Here is a 19,484-nt window from a genome sequence, read left to right on the forward strand (position 1 = left end):
CGTCGCGTGTACAGGGTTAAGGGCATTTAAATGTGGTAAAGCATCTTGTTCCGATCTCTGACATAAATATTGTTTATCAGCTCCACACCCTCTGAGAGAGGAACTGTTACAATTTGAGGAGGCGCGTCACACAATAGCTTCCGCTGTCCGTTGTATTTCACACATCACAACGGCCAATATGTAAAGCAACATTGGGTCCCGATTTGCGCTCGTTCCGCCGCTCACACATTCTTTAAGGAGCAGTGTGGGTCTGTGTGGCGGCACGATCCGGATTCCTGCAAAAAGACCTATAGTGACATGTGGCGCACACATGAATGCTTGTGGCGCACAGCTGCAGCCACAGTCTGTCGACCGCAGAAAGAATGAACGAGACGAGAGCCATGCCACCATATCGGATAACGGCCAAAAATTGCACATTCTTGACAAAGGGACCTCAAAAGCCAAAATACGTTGAAGTATCTCGCGCGTACTTTGCAAATTGTGATGCGTGTTATTGGCAACCGTCGGTTTCACAGTTTTGCGTTCATATTGTCTTGAAAGTATGTGGCGCACAATGACAACGCAACAATGATAACTTGCATTGGCAGTTTGTTTCTGTACCGTAGCGATAAAAACAACCTTGAAGAGTCTTCGTCACAGAGTCTTTGGTAACTCGGCGCATCGTCTCAAATAGAAATACTAGTGATGATTTTTTTTTTTATTTACGTCTCTTGGTTAATTTACTGTTGGATGAAGGCCTCGTCATCCCCATCATGGGGCATTGTTTTTTATTGTTTTTTATTATCATACATCACCTCGCTGCTCCAGTACAGGTTGCTGGAGGGACCGCACCAGAGGTCGCAACCGGGTACCCGTACCCTACCCGATACCCGGCCGGGTACGGGTAGCCGGGTATCGGGTAGGGTACGGGTACCCGTTTGTGACCCTGGTGCGGCCGGGTACGGGTAAGGAATCAAAACCCGTTTGCGACCTCTGGACAGCACCCAGGAACCGGTTTCCATTTCACTCGTGACAGACGTTAGCCCTGGCCAGAAATTGGATTCGGATCTCCCAAGTTCAAAGAGCATTGCGCTAACCACTGCCACCGCTCCGCCCTCATCTCTTCCAAGGGTAAGGGTTAAATGAGCACCACGTGGTGATGCTGCACCACCGAGAGGCAATTCAAAGTCATCGGTGCTTGTCATGTGTTCCTAAACTTCCTGTGCTCAATAGCTGTTTCTTTCATGACCGGCATAGAAAATTCAACAAGATGGCAAGCCCTCTGATAGGTCTTCGGGTTGTGTACCGCGTGTTGTTCGGCAGGATGCGCCCCGATGTTTCGCTCCACGTGTTGGGAGCTTTCTTCGTGATCTAACCCAAAAAAAGTCATCATGAATATTCGCATACATTTACACGATCAAACCCAAAAAAACAGTTGCATGAATATTCATGAACAAAATTGGTCACGAAAGCCTACCCGTTCAAGAGCAAATATTCTTCTTCAGTTAAGCAAGGTTACAAGAGCTTCAGGAAAGAGATTATGGAAGGGAAATTCCAAAGTTGAGCATTGCTCGGATAGAAGCACAAAGAAGAAGGGTTTTTATCTGCAGTGCACGATGGTTGAACACGGCCGTGGGTGAGACGACCAGAGCCAAGTCCGGTAGACCGAGTTTCAACGTAGGTGGAGGTAACGGCGCGTGAAGGTCATGGGAATGGTTAACCGTGGCAGTTGGTTCTGTCTGTGGGTAGGGAGAGGCTAGCGTGCGTTAGCAGGGGCCCTAGTGTGTGTATGTGACACGCGGGTAACGCAAGAGACTTAACAGCCCTCGTATGCATATTTTCAGAGTGTACCACACTGGTACTTTCATTCCTTTATCATTCCACTGCCGGGTAAAGGCTTCTCTTCCATGCCGTGCTAGTCATGGGTGTTGTGTGTATTTCAGCACATTGCTCAATGCGGATTGGTGAAGGAGAGGCATCCCCCACAGGACCAATTCATATAGATTATATGGCTGCTATAAATTCCCACGTGATAAGCCGCTTCGTTGAGCTATCATTTGTGGCCAGGTCGCTTCTGAAAACGGAAGCTAATAGCCAAGCGGGATTTACCTGGTAAAATATCTCGGTGACTTTACCGAAAGAGCCAAAGAGTATAAAATTGTTTATTTTCATTAAAATAAAAATTTTTGTATTCTTTGTTGTAACGTTCTGACCCGCCCTGGCTGGACATCTGTGAAAGAGAGCTTTATAGCGCATCGGATTCCTCCAGTATCAAATAAGGATTCTGATTCTAAATCACTCGCTGCTGATGCGAGATAAGGTTTTTCTTCTAACAGTGCGAAATAAGTTCAACATCGATACATACATGTGGCCAGGAATTGAACTCGGCTTGCTCGGCTCGTAGTGCAGCACGCTAACCACTGCATCACCACTCCTTCCCTCTGGTACATAATGTACCGTTAATTTCTCTGTGCTAATTTTGCCCAAAGGCTATACATTTCTCAACGCCGGAATCGGTAAGTTGGATGGTGAGTTTCGTAGACATTTGTTTGAGCATTTTATAGTTTTATTGAAGATATCTGAAGTGTGCTTGGATGAACGAACATGGGATATAATAACTTCCCTTGCAGTAATAAGCATGTTGGCCACCTCTATAAGATGTCTTGCAATGATACGTTCCTAACCATGAAATATTTAGGATGTTTCTTTTTGTCGTAAAACACAACTAACTCATGTTTGCACTTTGTACGACAGGACTTGTAAACCCTTTATTAAGTAATATCTTTGCTCTCGCCATTAATCTACGGAATGCCATCAATCCGGTCTCTGCGCGGGAGGCTCTGTGGGGTTGTGTTCGCTCGCTCGCCAGGACTTTCTTAAAGGATTAGCGAGAAATAAAAACACGCCGGTCACCCGGCTTCGTCCCCTGGCGTTATCCGCGCCCGCTTGCGAACTTCAAACTACAGTAATTCTGTTTTTTTGCTGTGGTTGTCCCATCTGATGACGGAAGCTTGTGTTGCCTCCGAAACATCGTGATTTAATTTAGTTGTTTTTTTTCACCTACGTGACTTTACCGAAAGAACCAAAGAGTATGGATCCTTGCAGTCACGAAAACTTCAAATCTAGAATTCAACCTCATCGCACTGCGCGAACTTCAAACTACAATAATTCAGTTTTTTTGCTGTGGTTGTCCCATCTGATGACGGAAGCTTGTGTTGCCTCCGAAACATCGTGATTTAATTTAGTTGTTTTTTTTCACCTACGTGACTTTACCGAAAGAACCAAAGAGTATGGATCCTTGCAGTCACGAAAACTTCAAATCTAGAATTCAACCTCATCGCACTGCGCGAACTTCAAACTACAATAATTCAGTTTTTTTGCTGTGGTTGTCCCATCTGATGACGGAAGCTTGTGTTGCCTCCAAAACGTCGTGATTTAATTTAGTTATTTTTTTTCACCTACGTGACTTTACCGAAAGAACCAAAGAGTATGAATCCTTGCAGTCACGAAAACTTCAAATCTAGAATTCAACCTCATCGCACTGCGCGAACTTCAAACTACAATAATTCAGTTTTTTTGCTGTGGTTGTCCCATCTGATGACGGAAGCTTGTGTTGCCTCCGAAACATCGTGATTTAATTTAGTTATTTTTTTTCACCTACGTGACTTTACCGAAAGAACCAAAGAGTATGAATCCTTGCAGTCACGAAAACTTCAAATCTAGAATTCAACCTCATCGCACTGCGCGAACTTCAAACTACAATAATTCAGTTTTTTTGCTGTGGTTGTCCCATCTGATGACGGAAGCTTGTGTTGCCTCCGAAACATCGTGATTTAATTTAGTTGTTTTTTTTCACCTACGTGACTTTACCGAAAGAACCAAAGAGTATGGATCCTTGCAGTCACGAAAACTTCAAATCTAGAATTCAACCTCATCGCACTGCGCGCCAACAGAACCGGCGGGCGCTTGGTGTGAGGTCCTTAGTTGCGCTCAGAGCAGTCACCAAATAAGGTTAGGCACGCCGCACGCCCCACTAAAACCAGCCCGAACGGCACGCACACAAATATAGCCCGCGCCACCCTGCCCCGGTGTTGGTGCTAGCCCATTGCGGGGCGGGGGGGGTCAGCAGAAATTATCTTTTGTAGGCCCCCCGCCTCCCGTATTCGATGTTTACAGTCCTATTGGGACGACAGAAGAGATGTGGACGAGAGTTATTAAAGTAGTGAGATAAGAGAAATGTAGACACAAATGTCGATGTGGTGAGATAAGAAGAAGAAGAGGGGACATTCGGGACAAGACAGATGAGAGAGATTAAAATGATTTTGTTTATGTTGCTGTGATTAGCTTGTAATGTGTCCGAGAGGATGTGCACCATGGAGATGGAGCGGTTAAATAATTTTGCGTGCAGCAGGATCATGAGAGGTGACGGTGACTTGGGGGAGGTCTTCATCCAAAAGTAGATTGACCATGTCTGATGATCATGATGATGTTTATTAGAATTTGAGTTTGAGCTGATATTTGCTTCATCACAATTTTTGGTTTGATGGATCGTGGGCCCTAAGTTTCTTCTTGGTTTGCTCATGCCTAGCGCCGCCACGGACTCTCCCTCTATAGCTCTACCACGCTGACAGCTATGGCCAAACATTCCTCACCGGATCGTGGCAGGAATAGAGAAGAAAAAATTACAAGTAGAAAAACACGGACGTCTCTGTGAAAAATATTCAGTGACGTTAAAAACCTGGGTAATGATGGCCGTGTTTAGCGCGATAAAGGACAGCCCACGACCCGGTGCCCGTGTAATGGGTATTTTTAGTTTTCTAAACATGTTTGTTTATCTGATCTGAAAGCGGATTTCATATTTGTAATCAGGATGTCGTGTTTTGACTGAAAGATGCAATTAAATTGTTTGTAAAGTAAAGCCGTTCACCCGGAAAGACTCCAGTCTCATCAGACCTCGGAAGTTAAGCAGGGTTTAGCCTGAATAGTGCTTGAATGGGTGGCCACAATGTATGTATGTTGAACTTCTTTCGCACCGTACATAGCCAACCGTGCTAACTGGAGGTGTGGGGGGAGGGACAGCAAACTTCAAAAAAGCAGTAATAAAGAAATAGTTTCATGCACAGCTGTTCTGGGTTGGTTGCAAGGCTACGTGGCGAGCAGCAGACTTTATTATGCCCCCACATTTTACTGGTAGGAACCTCCTGGTTACACCAGCCCACAGGGGATTATTGTGTCCGTCCGTCGTGCATCCAAAAAGGAGAGGGGAGGGTGGGGAGGGGCTGGGTGGGGAGGGTGGGGCTGGATGGGTAGTGGGAGGGGTGTTGCTGGGTGGGGAGGGGCTGGTCACCCCGTGGTGCCCTTATAAAACTCAACGTTTAACCTACTCACGCCGGCTTGTGCCCGCTCTCACAGTCGGGCATATTTGCGGAATACACCACGCCGCCGTTGACCCTGGCCATTGACCGAGCAACCCAACGTTCCAACCAGCTCCCTCCGCAGGAATGTGTTGGCTCCCCACGTTCATTCACCAGCAATGGCCAACGTGGGGGGAGTGTGGGATCACATGACCTGTAACCACTTGTGGCTGCTCTACCCACCCTCCATGTAATATTAATTAATACAAATTCTGATCGCAAATCATGACAATTCAAATAGCAAGGTACGGGCTTGGGTGCTGGTGAGGTATGGAATTGTTTCAGGACTAGAACTTGGCATTCCTAGCAGACCTGGATGGCAATTTTTATATGGATAGCAAAAACGCAATTTCTTCCATCTCCAGGGCACTCCTGTTGTCCGAGCAGATTCTGAGATAATAGGAAGAATGGATGACAAATAAACGCAGGCGTGAATTTTTTTTGCCGGGTCGTTTTAGATCGGTGACCTGGAAAAAAGATTCTGCATCCGGCACACTCCATCTCTGGCTATGCCAGTGGCTAATAGTCACATGCCACCTACTACACAGTCCACTAGCGACCTGGGAGAATGTTCATTAAAAAAAACTAAGCTCTGGGTGTACGGAGAGGTTTTCCACCTGTTTTGGATTTCTCAGGGTCATCCTTTTTTTTGGGACATCTGTAAGTCTTCCCAGGACATTAAGAGTGCCAGTTGTTTTTGTCAGTCGTGTAATATTACACCACTGAAGGCAATGCGTCTACATGAAGTTTTCCCCCCTCTTGTGATTATTGTGAGATATTTTTCTTCTCACTACATGTCCCAGATTGGTACACCTCCAAGGTGTCAACCCTCGTATACAGATCAAGCAGAGGTTCACCTGCGTTCTCAACTCTTGCATAGATGGGAAAAGAAACGGTGGTTATTGCAATGCAGGTTTTTTTTTATTTTACAACAGCCCAAAAGCAAAAGAAAGTGAATGCTGAGCCGTCATTTGCAGAACCATGTCCACCTTTCTTTATAAACTTGCGTTTAGAGTAATTGGCTGCTGCTATAAATTTCCACGCGATAAGCCACTTTGTTGAGCTATCAATTGTGGCTAGGTCGCTTCTGAAAAAGAGCTACATAAATTTTTATTTAAAGCTTTCGTGACAGCAGGGGTTCCTATTCTTGGTTCTTTCGGTAAAGTCACGTAGAAGGGAAATAATAAAATAATAAATATATAAAAAATATAAATTCTCACGACGCTTCGACTGCAACACAAACAATCATCATCAGGTGCGAAATCCACAGCAAGAAAATGTATTTTATTATTTCCCTTCTACGTGACCTTACCGAAAGAACCAAGAATATAAGAGCTACATAGCTCAGTGGGCTTTACCCGGTAAAATAAAACAGTTAAAAAAATATTAGTGAAAAAAATGTTTACGGTGCTATTACCCCAAAAAACTAGTCTTAATTTCACGAGACCTGGTTTCTAGCCTCTGACCGTGATAAACTGACCTCTTATTCCCAGGGTTTAAACCTCAAAGCACAGAGGTCACTCTCGCGGAATATTCTTGCGAGTCTGAGAACTGGGTGGAATGTCTGTGGTTAAGGTCCAGGACAAGTCACAATAACAAAAAAAACCATCACACCCGAGCGTGGCTACTCTTGAAAAACATTACGCAATAACATTGCAACATTAAGCATACTTTTTTTTTGTAAGATGTGTCATTGAAAACGTTTCCATTGTTAATTTGCATAGAGCTTGTGAATTAAATGCGTATAAATGTTCATGGTCAGCCTTTTTCGAAATCCACTTTTGGATGAGGGTTTGCCCCACGCCGTGCAGAGCGTGGGGGTTTAATTGACCATACTTCATCACGCTGGTCAGTCGGGGTTGGTGAAGGTTGGGAACATAGAACAGTACAACATTGGCTCTTACTGCACTCCGCACTGTTGCCCAGAATAATTCCGTATGGACGTATCCGTATTATTATAAACACTTGTTTCGTGAATTCTTAGCCTATTGAGTATTTGATACTGGGGAGGGTTTTTTTGTTTCTGTGCCGTACAGCTCTTTCATGTGTTTCTGTTTGCGCCTGGGTTTGTCTGGCGGGATGTCCGATGTTTCGCTACACACTCTGGCAGCTTCACTTCCTGAAAAAGCTCCCAGCGTGTGTTCTGCATTGCAATTCAGAAGTGACTCAAATTTTGCGTGTGCAAAGTGTGACTCGGTTTGTTATGCATATAGAGCACTCAGAAATGTACCACACAGCGCTACTGACTATCCACTATGTGCGTGGGTGACTATGTAGCCTGGCGGTCTGCTTACTTCCAGCCGATTCGGCATGTATGATTCATTGGTTCAACTCCTGTTACAGCTGCCTGGGACTTTCTGCAGGGCAATACCAACATGTGTTGCTGGGTTTCTGTTTGGAAGTGAAGTAAAACGTGGTCTGGTGTCTCAGAGGTCAGAGGTCATAATGCCGAGTTTACACTGCCGAGGTCCTGGGCTCGAATCTGAGGTTTCAGCCAGCTGTGCATGAACTTGGTTCTTAAATGGAGTAATTTGATGGTCTCAACTCAGTCAGCAATGAATGCACACACAAACACAAAAGACATCGTATAAAATTTGGTTTTACACTTCATTGGGCTAAATTCCAAATCTGAGGTTTCAAAGTAACGAGTTTGACCATCGTGCCGTTAACGTTACTCTCTGTGGCCGGGCTATTGGGAAGGTGTTGCCCCTGACTTTGTGAGCCAGAGGTCACTTGAATTTGATCTCGGATGTAGGTCTGTGATGTCTGCTTCCACGAGGCCGTTCTGCAACACAAACGGTTGCATCGCCCTGTCGAGGGATCTGACCAAAGGGATAATACTACTACTATTTTTATAATACCAGGTAAGGCCCACTGTACTTTATAGCTGTTTTTCAGAAGTGACCTGGCCACAAATGATAGCCCAATGAAGTGGCTTATTACGTGGAAATTTATTGCAAATTTATTTGTAAATGTGGAGTGAAAAACCGGAGGATTTGGAGAAAAAAAATTTTGCGGCCAGCGGGAAGAGCATTCAAACTCCAAATATACGGTTGTTGTCACGGTCGGGTTCGAACCGATGGCCTCCTGTATTCCAGGTGAGGTAGTTAACATCTTATAGTATTGTCATCAGTATGACATAAGTATACCAAGTTTGCAGTCGATACCACATTGAGAAGTGGGTTAAAATTGAGTTACAATATTTGAGAATACAACAACAACAGACAGAGTGAGTTAAATGAAAGCGTGTACAAAGAAGACGGGACAATTAATTATGGAATTAATTCGCGACCCTGAAGAGCGACGACAATTCATGTTATTGCCCGGACGTGTGAGTCGGTGAATCTCAACCGCAACATAATAAAAGACAGCGCACACATATAGCAGTCAGGTACTGGCCCTGTCACTAAAGTGTCTGATTGGTTGTGAATTCTCAGTTATCCCTTGCAGGCACAGTTCTGTATACTGCGCTTGCGTTCGGTGAAAATTAGACTTTTTTTTAATGTTCGCATGGTTGTTCTGATGACGACCGCTTGTGTTGCGATCGAAACGTCATCGTTTTTTGTTTTTTTCTTTGAACCTATCTACGTAACTTTACCGCAAGACCCAAAGAATATGAATTCCTGCAGTCACGAAAGCTTGAAGTCAAGATTGGTTCACATGGTTGTTTCTTCTCTTTATGGCTGCTGTTACCATGGCTATATCTGGCTCCGTGTTTGCAGTTTTGGAGTTGGCCTGAATTACACTTTAAACGAGTTATAGCATTTTTCCCTTTTGCGGTTGATCAGTGGCGCCAATGGTTATCGCACTTTGGTTTAAACCAGGTAACCCAAGCTCAGTTCCTGTCTGCGACTGACATCAGTGGCTTGTGATATACCGACTGTTCCTGGGATCCCCATGTCTTCGCCAACCTGCACTGATCAGTGTGGTGAAGTATGGTCTTACACGCTCCCCCACCAATCACTGACATGGCGTGGGGAGGCTTTCATCCAGTGGTGGATTGGCAAACGGCTTTAAGTCATCTAGGCCCCTTGTGCATTCCGTTATAGGCTTAATGTCGGCGCAGGCGTGCATGCAGGGATTCATGGGTCAGTGTCATTTATTTTATTATTTGCCACTGGGATAACAATGATCGGTTGTGTCCAGAGCAGCAATTTCGGGTGTGACTCACCCTTCCCTGCACAAAGACAAAGATCTCCCCTTTATAGCCTGAACAGACTTTTTGGGCAAGTGCTGTTAGTGGGTACCTATGAATGCCAGCAGCACGGCACACGAGGAGGTGGGTGGCCAGCACCATGCCCGGCCGCCTTTGTCTCCCCAGTGGTGATGTTTACACACTACACCAGGTACTCATTTGTGGCTGAGTTAACTTGGGGGAGAGGCCCAGGACCGGTTCAGATAATCACCACTGGTGTCGGTGGCCGTGAGCGGTAATTTAACTCTGGTCGACAGGTTCATAGCGCAGCGCGTTAACCGCTACATTACTGCTGCAACAACAACAACACCCACCATTTGCCACTGTGCCAGGCCAGGTGCACTTCAAGGATATGTGCAGCATTGAAGGCTCGCTGACAGGATGTCACGGGACAGACCCAGATGCCATGCATGGGTTGACCGACTGAGATGACTAGCAGATGCACCAGCTGTGCCCCTCTACCGTGCCAACTCGCTGAATTTTAACTGTCCGGTGCTCCGCTCGTTGTGGTGATCGTCGCTGCTCGGCCACCGCTGCGCCCTCAGCCGTGCCCGCACGCCATACGGCTGTTCGCAAAGCAGCCAGAGGCACAGACGACGCACGGGGTGTGCACTTATAAGGCGAGGACTATACGCTCGGCGACGGAGAGCGTACCGCTGGAAGAATGAATGTTTCCTCCGTTTGGCTCGCTCGAAGTAAATTTCTCGTGGAAAGTTTAAAAGCCAAAAAAAAGCTAATCGGCAAGCTGTTTCCACCGCAAAGAAGACTCTTTGTGTGTAAACCGCGCGGTGACGAGTGGGTCCGCTGAATGTAAACTGTTCCGGACTTGTCGGAGCGCGGGGAAAAGTCGCTGCTGTCGTCGCGGAAGGTCAGGCAGGATGCGTCCGCTGTCCTGAGAATACAGAGACACACCCTGTAGAGCGGGCAAAGCAGCAGCAACAACAACAACAACAGCAACAAAAAATAAAAGGTTAAAGTGCCATCCTGAAATCACTTTGCTGGCTGCTCGACCAAGTTGAAGAGCCCGCCCTCTCGAGCTGGTGTTCGGCAACCAAAATAACAAGAAGAGCCATTTCTTTAGAATTCGGTAAAAAATAAAAACTCAAGGGTCGCAACGCCGTTGTGGTGAATACGGGACGGTGGTCCTGAATGAATGATATCCCACACTGCCCACACGTTTCGGAGGAGGTCGGAGTGCGCACACTTCATCCCATTTTTTGTGACATGCCAGTCGACTAACTGTGTGGTGTTATCGTTGACACTGCTGTGTGTACAGAGACTTGGGGGTGGTGGGCGGGGGAAGATTTAATAAATGTGCTCATTATTTCAACTGCATCGTAGGGACATGGAAATTAAGCAGAGAGTTCTGGATTGCAAGTCCAGTGTGCTAACCATTACACCGCACGGTACAGCATCCAGGCATCGTGTGACCACGTAACTATTTAGTTCACCCGCTCCACGACTCCATGAATTGTCACTATTCACGGTCACGGTCCCGATTAGATTTGAGAATCTATTTTAAATGTTTTGGCCCCCCCTGTGGTGGTTGTGGAGTTTCAGAGCGTGCGTGCACGGTTTCCATGCGTCGATTACGTGCAACACTAGTAAACAGGCTTGGGCATTCTCTGCTTTCTAGCGGCTTCATTGTCGCATTACAAGAGAAGGTGAATTACTTGGTTCACTGAGAATGGGAATTGTACGTTTATAAGTATTGGCTGCGACGAGACTTTGCGATATCTATACATTTAGGCTGAACCTGCGCTCTCGGTGAAACTGCTCGCAATCCGGGTTGTCTCTTTTCAGGATGTCCATTTGAAACGTTTTTTTCTGGAGTTTTCTGGTTGTAAGCTTAGACGTGACCGTAATTGTGCCTCCAAATGATCATCTCTAGCCCTGTGAGAACACAAGTAGATTCTGGGTTACTTCGTGACGATCGTCAGTGCGCACGCGAATTATCCATGTCGACAATTCTTGCACGTGTCACTCAATGCGTGCATTTATGAGCTGCGCAATTTTTTTGGAAGTGGTCGACCGAGCGAAGCCGCGTGCCTTCGATGGCAAAGCGTGCTGACCCATCGGATTAACCGGCGGGCAGTTGATTCCTCCCTCCCAAGAGTACCGAGGAAGGGGGGGGGGGCAATTGTCATGCGACTTGAAAAGTGGGGCACGCATGTTCCATTTTTCTCCTGTCGGTCCATTTTTCTCCTGTGGGTCCATTGTGTTCCACCGTTTCACTCTCGAACGCAACGCTGCCCCCCCCCCCACACACCGCACCACCCCCCGCCAAACGGTGACCATTGTGACTGCTTTCGGTTCGTTTTGCGTGACGACAAACGGCGACCTTCGGGTCCCCACGAGTAAAATCGGCCACCGTCGCCTTCGTTGGGTTAACGTCCGAAGCCGCGCGCCTCCTCGTGGGGCGCATCTCTAGGCCACAAAAAAGTGCGTCCGTTTACCGTGCTAAGACTCTACCAAGACGGATTTTAAATCCGCTGCCAAAGCGTTCATCACATTTGACCGCATCTGACCGCCGCCTCCTTTCAACTCGCAGGTTCTCCTGCCGAGCTTTTTGAATAATTCCCGCACGGACGCGTGTTACTAACGCGCGCCGTCTCCCCTGTTATCTATTGGCTTTGGCTGAAGTTAGGTAAACTACCATAACCCTGAAATCTAAATGCCCCCCCCCCCCCCGCCTCCTAAAAAAAACCTTAAAGCTGCATGAAAATTATACCGGTAATGTGAATTATTTTGTGTTCCTGGTATTTGGAGAGAGAAGTGAATGTGTTTTGTCACCGGGGGCGGGCGGAGTCGGGGGGGGTACTGGGGGTGGTCCATGGAAATGTTTGCATCGGCCGGGTGGTCCTCGAGTCAAACACGCTTGAGAAACCACTGCCCTGGACCTGCGTTCTTCTCTTGCAACTCCCCCTCTGCCTTCAGCCCACCTCTTGCGTGGGCAGCCCTCGACTCCTTCCTGCTTGCTCCCAGCAATAAACTCATGGGAAGCAAGTGACGCAATGCACTGTGCCCTCTACCGGTCCGCCTATTAGCTGCTATGTCGATTGTCCGCGAGTCCGAATCGATCCGCACATCTAGCGCTTAGCCACGCAATGATTCTTCCGAATATCGGCACTTTCTCCACGGGTAAGAGCGGTAAATCCGCAAGCTGTGTAAACACTCGTCCCATAATGCGCGTGGAGGTGCAAATCCTGCACGGAACTTGTTGAGCTCAAAATATGGGCACCAGCGACGTGTCTGAAAAATGTTTGACGATTCTTTTCGGATACTACCGGCAAAATATACTTAATTTCCACCATCCGCCTGTCTTCATGAAAAATAAGATCATTGAAATATGCAGATAGGCGGATAATACATCCACCCAACAATGCCCCTTTGTATCAGTGGGGATAAAACGAAGTTCCACTTCCTCCACTGATAACTGGTGAATGCAGCGGCTACATTACTGGGCATGTACAACCAAGGAATTATGTACTGTATGTTTAACTTATTTTGCACCATACGTAGCTAACCATGCTAATTAGAGGTGCGAGGGAAGGACAACAAATTAAACACAGTAAAAGAGTTCTAAAGAAGTGAGTTTTCAATCTAGATTTAAAAGTGAATAGCTCCATTGTCTTCCTAATAGCGAAAGAAAGAAAGAACGTTCCAGACTGCCGCAGACGCGCATCTTAAAGCGCGCGATGCAGTGACCGTCTACGATGATGACCGGAGTTTGCGTGAAGGTTTATGCTCCTTGACGAGATGAAAATGGAACGCGTCCGAGGAGGTGGGGAGATGACACCAGTTCCTGTGACGGTGCCAGGTTGATAATTGCATCGCAGGATCGTGAGAGATGATGGTGGCATGAGGGAAACCTTTATCCAGCAGTGGATAGACCACGGACGATGATGCGTCAATTAAATTCTGTACGAGGGCCTTCCTGCACTGTGCGGCTGGTGGGAGTTATTTGACCATACTTCGCCGCGCTGGTCAGCGAGCGTTGGTGAAGGACATGCAGATACGAGTATTAATGAGTTTTTCAGCTACAGTATAGCCTTAAACCTCGGTGAATGAGCCCAGTGTTTTGGTAAAATTACAGTATAATTCAAATAAAGAATTAGCTTCAGGAGCTTTGTTTAACCACCGGAAGGAAATCGCATTTAATCTGTGAACCTACGGGACCTAATTCCCAGTTGCGATTGCTTGAACACAACATCTCTGGATCTGCCTTGAAGGTCTCAAGGCCGATTGAGTTCCGTTTATTGCGACCTTTGTGTTCCTACAATTCACTTTGAGCAGAGCGAGTCAACCGAACAAAACTGCCCTCATGGTTGCTGAAGTTGCGAATGCTCGACTCTTGACCAAAAAATAAGCGAGTTCAATTCCTGATAAGGGTGGTAAGTGGCTATGGGGCAGAGGTCGCAACCGGGTACCCGATACCCGTACCCTACCCGATACCCGGCTACCCGTACCCGGCTGGGTACGGGTACCCGTTTGCGACCCTGGTGCGGCCGGGTACGGGTACGGTAGACCGTGAGTCACCGGTGAGTAACCGTTTGTCACTCATTTCCCAACGTCTTGTCTCTTCTCCCAATTCAAGTTCCTAGAATCAACCCACCCGCACCTGCAACATGGCTTCATCCCAGAGGTCGCAATCGGGTACCCGTACCCTAGCCAGGTATCGGGTAGGGTACGGGTACCCATTTGCGACCCTGGTGCGGCCGGATACGGGTATGGGTAAGGAATCAAAACCCGTTTGCGACCTCTGGTTTCAGCCACCAAACCGAGATTAGAACCGGATGCTCGAAGTGCACTGGGTTTATTGGTCCAGCCACCAATGACTGCGTACACAAATTCGAACCTATCACTTAAAAATTTGATTCTGAACATTGTATATAAATTCTAGCTGTCGGGAGTAATACAGTTTAGTTTGGTTGTCGTGCCGTGAAGATTTGCTTGTAGCAGTGTGTTTGGATCAGATATTACTTGAAACTTAAGCTCAGAATTTATATTGATACGTAGGCTCTCACGACTAATTTTGCTATGGTTCATAATTACGGTAGTTTCTTTAGGAATAGACCATCGCGTAGGTATTTTTTGTTACTGATGATAGCTCAACGAAGTGGCTTATTACGCTGAAATTATCACCCCGAAGACTATACGCATGTTTATAAATGTAAAGGGAAAAAACGGAGGACCCGGATAAAAATCCACAGGACCACGGGGAGAACATGGAAACCCCAAATATCAGGGTTGAACTCACGACATCCTGTATACCAGGTGAGGTAGTTAACATCCCGCCACCACAGCACCCCTATAACCCTCCACCACCTAACAGAGCCAATGAAATCAAGTTGTCACATATGCCAATTTATTTTAGTTTTTTCAGAAAACCGGAGAAATGTTAACAAGTTGTTTTGTCAGGAGCTCACAAAAGCTCAGCCCACCCCACAAGTGAATCTCTGAAATCCACCTGCTACTGTAAGCCGTACTTTTACACGGGAGTCGTGCGATGCTGTACTGCGGCAGTTCTGAATTGGAACTGTCCCCATCGCATGATAAGAAATAGAACAACCGGAATAGGAGTGCGGAAAATACGAATGTATCTTCGTCGTGTTTGTCCCACACTCTCATCCCTCCCGGGTGGATTAACGGAGCTCACCCTTAGTGGGGTGTCAACAATGCACATGCGCAGCAGCACTGGGTGTCCATCCACTGCTAAATGAGGGCCTCTCCACCCCACGCGCGCCATGGTGGTTACTTCACCATACTTGGTCAGCGTAGGTTGTTGAAAGCAAGCAGCATTTAGACCTTGGAGCATCGTCGAGTCCAACAATTGTTCTTTCATCACGGGACCTTTTTGGCAGTATCCAAGTATGACAAATAAGAATAGGTTTTACCCTATTCTTGGTTCTTTCGGTAAAGTCACGTAGAAGGGAAATAATAAAATAATATAAATATAAAACAATAAAAAATTCTCACGACGTTTTGACTGCAACACAAGCAATCATCATCAGGTGTGAAATCCACAGCATGGAAAATAATGTATGCAGAAGGCTGTCTCTGGTGTAGGCCAATCACTTGCGAAGACGATGCCCATATATTATCAGAGCATGTTTGTTTGCAAGTTCCCCACAAGCACCTGGTGTGGTTAATGCACTAACTGGATTCCTTGCGAAAGGTTTCTATTTGGTGTTTGAACATCTTATCACCTCCTGTTGTATTGCCAGAGAGGGTAAAAGCCTCTTCATATTTTTGCACACTTGTTCTTTGGATGCACCACCCCTATTGCAGCCTGCGACACCTATGTTATACATGGTGGTTGCCCATCCAAGGACTATCCAGGGCCCACTTTGCTTAGCTTCGATTGGCCACCGATATCGGACACGTTTGGGAGATTTGGTCGTGGGCAAGTCAACAGCGGTCATCGCATCTAGCGACTGTCGCACGTCCTGGGAATGTGGAGGCGACACCAATGACTCGGTGTGGGCAGAGATGAGTATCGCCCCCATTGCTGAGCAATGAGACACCTTGACCGAACTCGGCTGTGATGAGTCAAGAAACTGTATTAGCCAACTTTTTACCGAACACGTGTTTTGAGGATTTAGCTCTCCGATGCGTTTGTAGCTTGCGCCGTGCGTTGTTCTGCACGAGTTCCTGAAGAAGCTCCCCGGCAAATACACAAGCAAGACGTCAAGACATCACTCGGAGACAACCCAAAAAACACATCGGAGGTCTGGTTCAAGATTGTCTCCGTCTCTTATTGCCGCGCAGATAGAGCGGCACACGGCTACCCGGCCAACACATTTAAAAAATATATATTTTAAAACTTTTGTATTTTCGAGCACAGCATGCCGGAACCACTGTTCAAGGCCTGCAACGGCAGTGCCGGCTATTTGTAACGATCCCTTAAATAGCCCGAGCCAGTCGGTTGCCCCCTCTTCACAAATACCACGTGCCCGTGAGTGGAGCAGTGGAGGCTGGCGTCCCGCATTCCTTTGTGATGCTGCCGCCCACCATCAGCTGTTGGGCCTCGCTGAAGGGTAGTTGCTCCGGAGTGCCCGTCTCTCGTGAGTCCAAGCCTCCCGGCCTGCCTCTCCCCCCCTCCCTTCTCTTCCTCTCTTCCTCTCCCCCAGGCACGCACACAGACACGCAACACACGTCCCTCGCGCACCCCGTCCTCCCACTCACTGCAGGGTCATCGCACGCGCGCGCATTCTCCCGCTGCCAGAGCCGGCTCGCCGGGACCGACTTCTTTAAACTTTGCGTTCCGTTGCGCGACTGGTGGGTGGCGGAGGCGGCGGCGGCACAGAAAAGGTCACCACCAACGTATCTGGAGCGAGCGAGCGCGCTTGATGAGGACGCCTTTCCGTTAGATTCGCGCTGCGTGCGTGAGCTGTGGCCCGCTCGCTCTCTCCGGGCTGTTCGGGACATTTGGCCGCGAGAGTTTTGCCTTTGTGCCACGGATTACAGTGATTTAAAGCCAGAAAACCCGTGGATCTTTTTTTTTACGACTCCGTCTTGCAACTTTCCTTGGGACGAGGCGACAAACAAAAGGTGCGTGGCTGACCCCCCCCCCCCCCACCACCCCCCACCACCGTCGGAAGGGGTTAGAGGGATGCGGAGGGTTGTGTGTGTGTGCGCTCGCACGGGAAATTTGGTTTTGTCGTTAGTTTCGGCTTGAAACGACCAATGCGCTCTATATGGAGAAGGAATGCGTGTTGCGCGGCGCGCGATGGCACTGCCTGCGTCACTGCTGAGGGATGCTCGCGACTCCGCTCTTCAAGGAGGTGCTCCAGCCGCTACAGTCCGTGCCGGGCTGAGGGGCATCGTTGTCCGTGGAGTTCTGTTGGGTCGCCGTGGTGGTGAGATGTTAACTGCCTCTCTTGGTACACAGGAGGTCCTGGGTTCGGTCCCGACCCTGACGTCTGCTGTATATTTGAAGTTTGCGTGTCTCTCTCTCCCCGTGGTGAGATGTTAACTACCTTGCCTGGTATACAGGAGGTCCTGGGTTCGATCCCGACCCTGACATCTGCTGTATATTTGAAGTTTGCGTGTTTCTCTCTCCCCGTGGTGAGATGTTAACTACCTTGCCTGGTACACAGGAGGTCCTGGGTTCGGTCCCGACCCTGACGTCTGCTGTGTATTTGAAGTTGGCGTGTCTCTCTCCTCGTGGTGATATGTTAACTACCTCGCCTGGTATACAGGAGGTCATGGGTTCGATCCAGACCCTGAAGTCTGCTGTATATTTGAAGTTTGTGTGTCTCTCCCCATGGTGAGATGTTAACTACCTCGCTTGGTATACAGGAGGTCCTGGGTTCGGTCCCGACCCTGACGTCTGCTGTGTATTTGAAGTTGGCGTGTCTCTCTCCTCGTGGTGAGATGTTAACTACCTCGCCTGGTATACAGGAGGTCATGGGTTCGATCCAGACCCTGAAGTCTGCTGTATATTTGAAGTTTGTGTGTCTCTCCCCATGGTGAGATGTTAACTACCTCGCTTGGTATACAGGAGGTCCTGGGTTCGGTCCCGACCCTGACGTCTGCTGTGTATTTGAAGTTGGCGTGTCTCTCTCCTCGTGGTGAGATGTTAACTACCTCGCCTGGTATACAGGAGGTCATGGGTTCGATCCAGACCCTGAAGTCTGCTGTATATTTGAAGTTTGTGTGTCTCTCCCCATGGTGAGATGTTAACTACCTCGCTTGGTATACAGGAGGTCCTGGGTTTGATCCCGACCCTGACGTCTGCTGTGTATTTGAAGTTGGCGTGTTTTCTCTCCCCGTGGTCATGTGGATTTTTCTCTGGGTTCTCCAGTTTTTCCCCTCCTTATTTAGAAACATGTGTTTAGAGTATTTGGTTGCGATCATTTTCCACGTCATAAGCCACATCGTCGAGTTATCATTTGTGGCCAGGTCGCTTCTTAAAAAAGAGCCGTATAGCTCAGTGGGCCTTACTTTCTGAAATCAAAATAGTTTAGTTTAGAGTTAATTTTGCTTGCTACGCGGATGATTTGTGCCTTTTCGCCAGTTCGCCCTGCATTCTTTGGCGATAGGTCGCCTCGATTGCGAGCGAACGACATACAAACATTGCGGTTGGATAGCCGAGTGGTTCTCGAAATAATTTCATCTCAAGAAAAACTCAACTCATCCGTCAATAGCACGAGAGAGGAGAATCAACTCTATCTAAAGGCAACATTTTGGGAAATGGTCATTCGCTGCTGTGAAGAAGGGCAGTTATCAGATGAGTGTTCTTATCTGACACTTGGGGCTGTGACTCGTTAGAATTGTTCCTCATCATGCGTTTTTCCTTCCCCCTTTCTCATGGCATCTGCACATCCTCCCACCGCCACCGCCACCACAACTGTTCCCCCTTTCTTCAAGTCCCCGCTGGTCTCCCACATTGTGGTTGTTATTGTTCTCCGCTGATATCGCCACACCCTCAACGGCAATGGCTTTGCATGCTCAGTTCCGCGGTGACGGCAGACCGTTGGTGGGCGACGCTGCGGCCACCGTGCGTGTGCGCGCGCGCTGCCGCATCCGGACTCTTTTGGCATTCGTGATGAAGTTGTTATTTTGTTGTTTTTGTGTTCCATTGCGTAAATGCAAATGCACGTGTGTAATTTTTAACGTCCTTTGCACCGTACTCGGCGAACTTTGCTAATCGTAGGTGTGCTAGAAAGGCAACAAACTAAACACAAAAAGCAATTCTTAAGTGATGAGTTTTCAATCTGGATTTAAAAGTGCATAGCTCCACTGGCTTCCTAATATCGAAAGGAAGAGCATTCCAAACGGCCGCAGAAGCACGCAACCTATTATTATTATGTCTTATGGTTGTTATTGTTTGACTTGCATCATATTGGGATTTTTGCACACAGCGTGGTAATACAGTGTTTTTTTTCTGG

At 47.6% G+C, this 19,484-nt stretch overlaps 1 protein-coding gene across 3 annotated transcripts in view; it reads left to right on the plus strand.

Annotated features, from left to right (window-relative positions):
• The window catches only part of LOC133349689 (integrin beta-1-like), a 59,830-nt gene that overhangs the window by 5,297 nt on the left and 35,049 nt on the right, over window positions 1-19,484 (plus strand). The window contains exon 1 of one of the 3 annotated variants that reach the window (XM_061563345.1): window positions 16,669-17,142. The exons of 1 other annotated variant lie outside the window; for it this stretch is intronic. The gene's annotated coding sequence lies outside the window, so the exon portion shown is untranslated. Of the gene's footprint in view, window positions 1-16,668; window positions 17,143-17,317; window positions 17,451-19,484 lie in introns of those variants that run through there. One more of the 3 variants, XM_061563347.1, reaches the window with a different exon arrangement.

Source organism: Lethenteron reissneri, chromosome 31 (assembly GCF_015708825.2).
Source record: "Lethenteron reissneri isolate LAM-NWPU_2019-01 chromosome 31, ASM1570882v1, whole genome shotgun sequence".
NCBI classification, from domain to species: Eukaryota; Metazoa; Chordata; class Hyperoartia; order Petromyzontiformes; family Petromyzontidae; genus Lethenteron; species Lethenteron reissneri.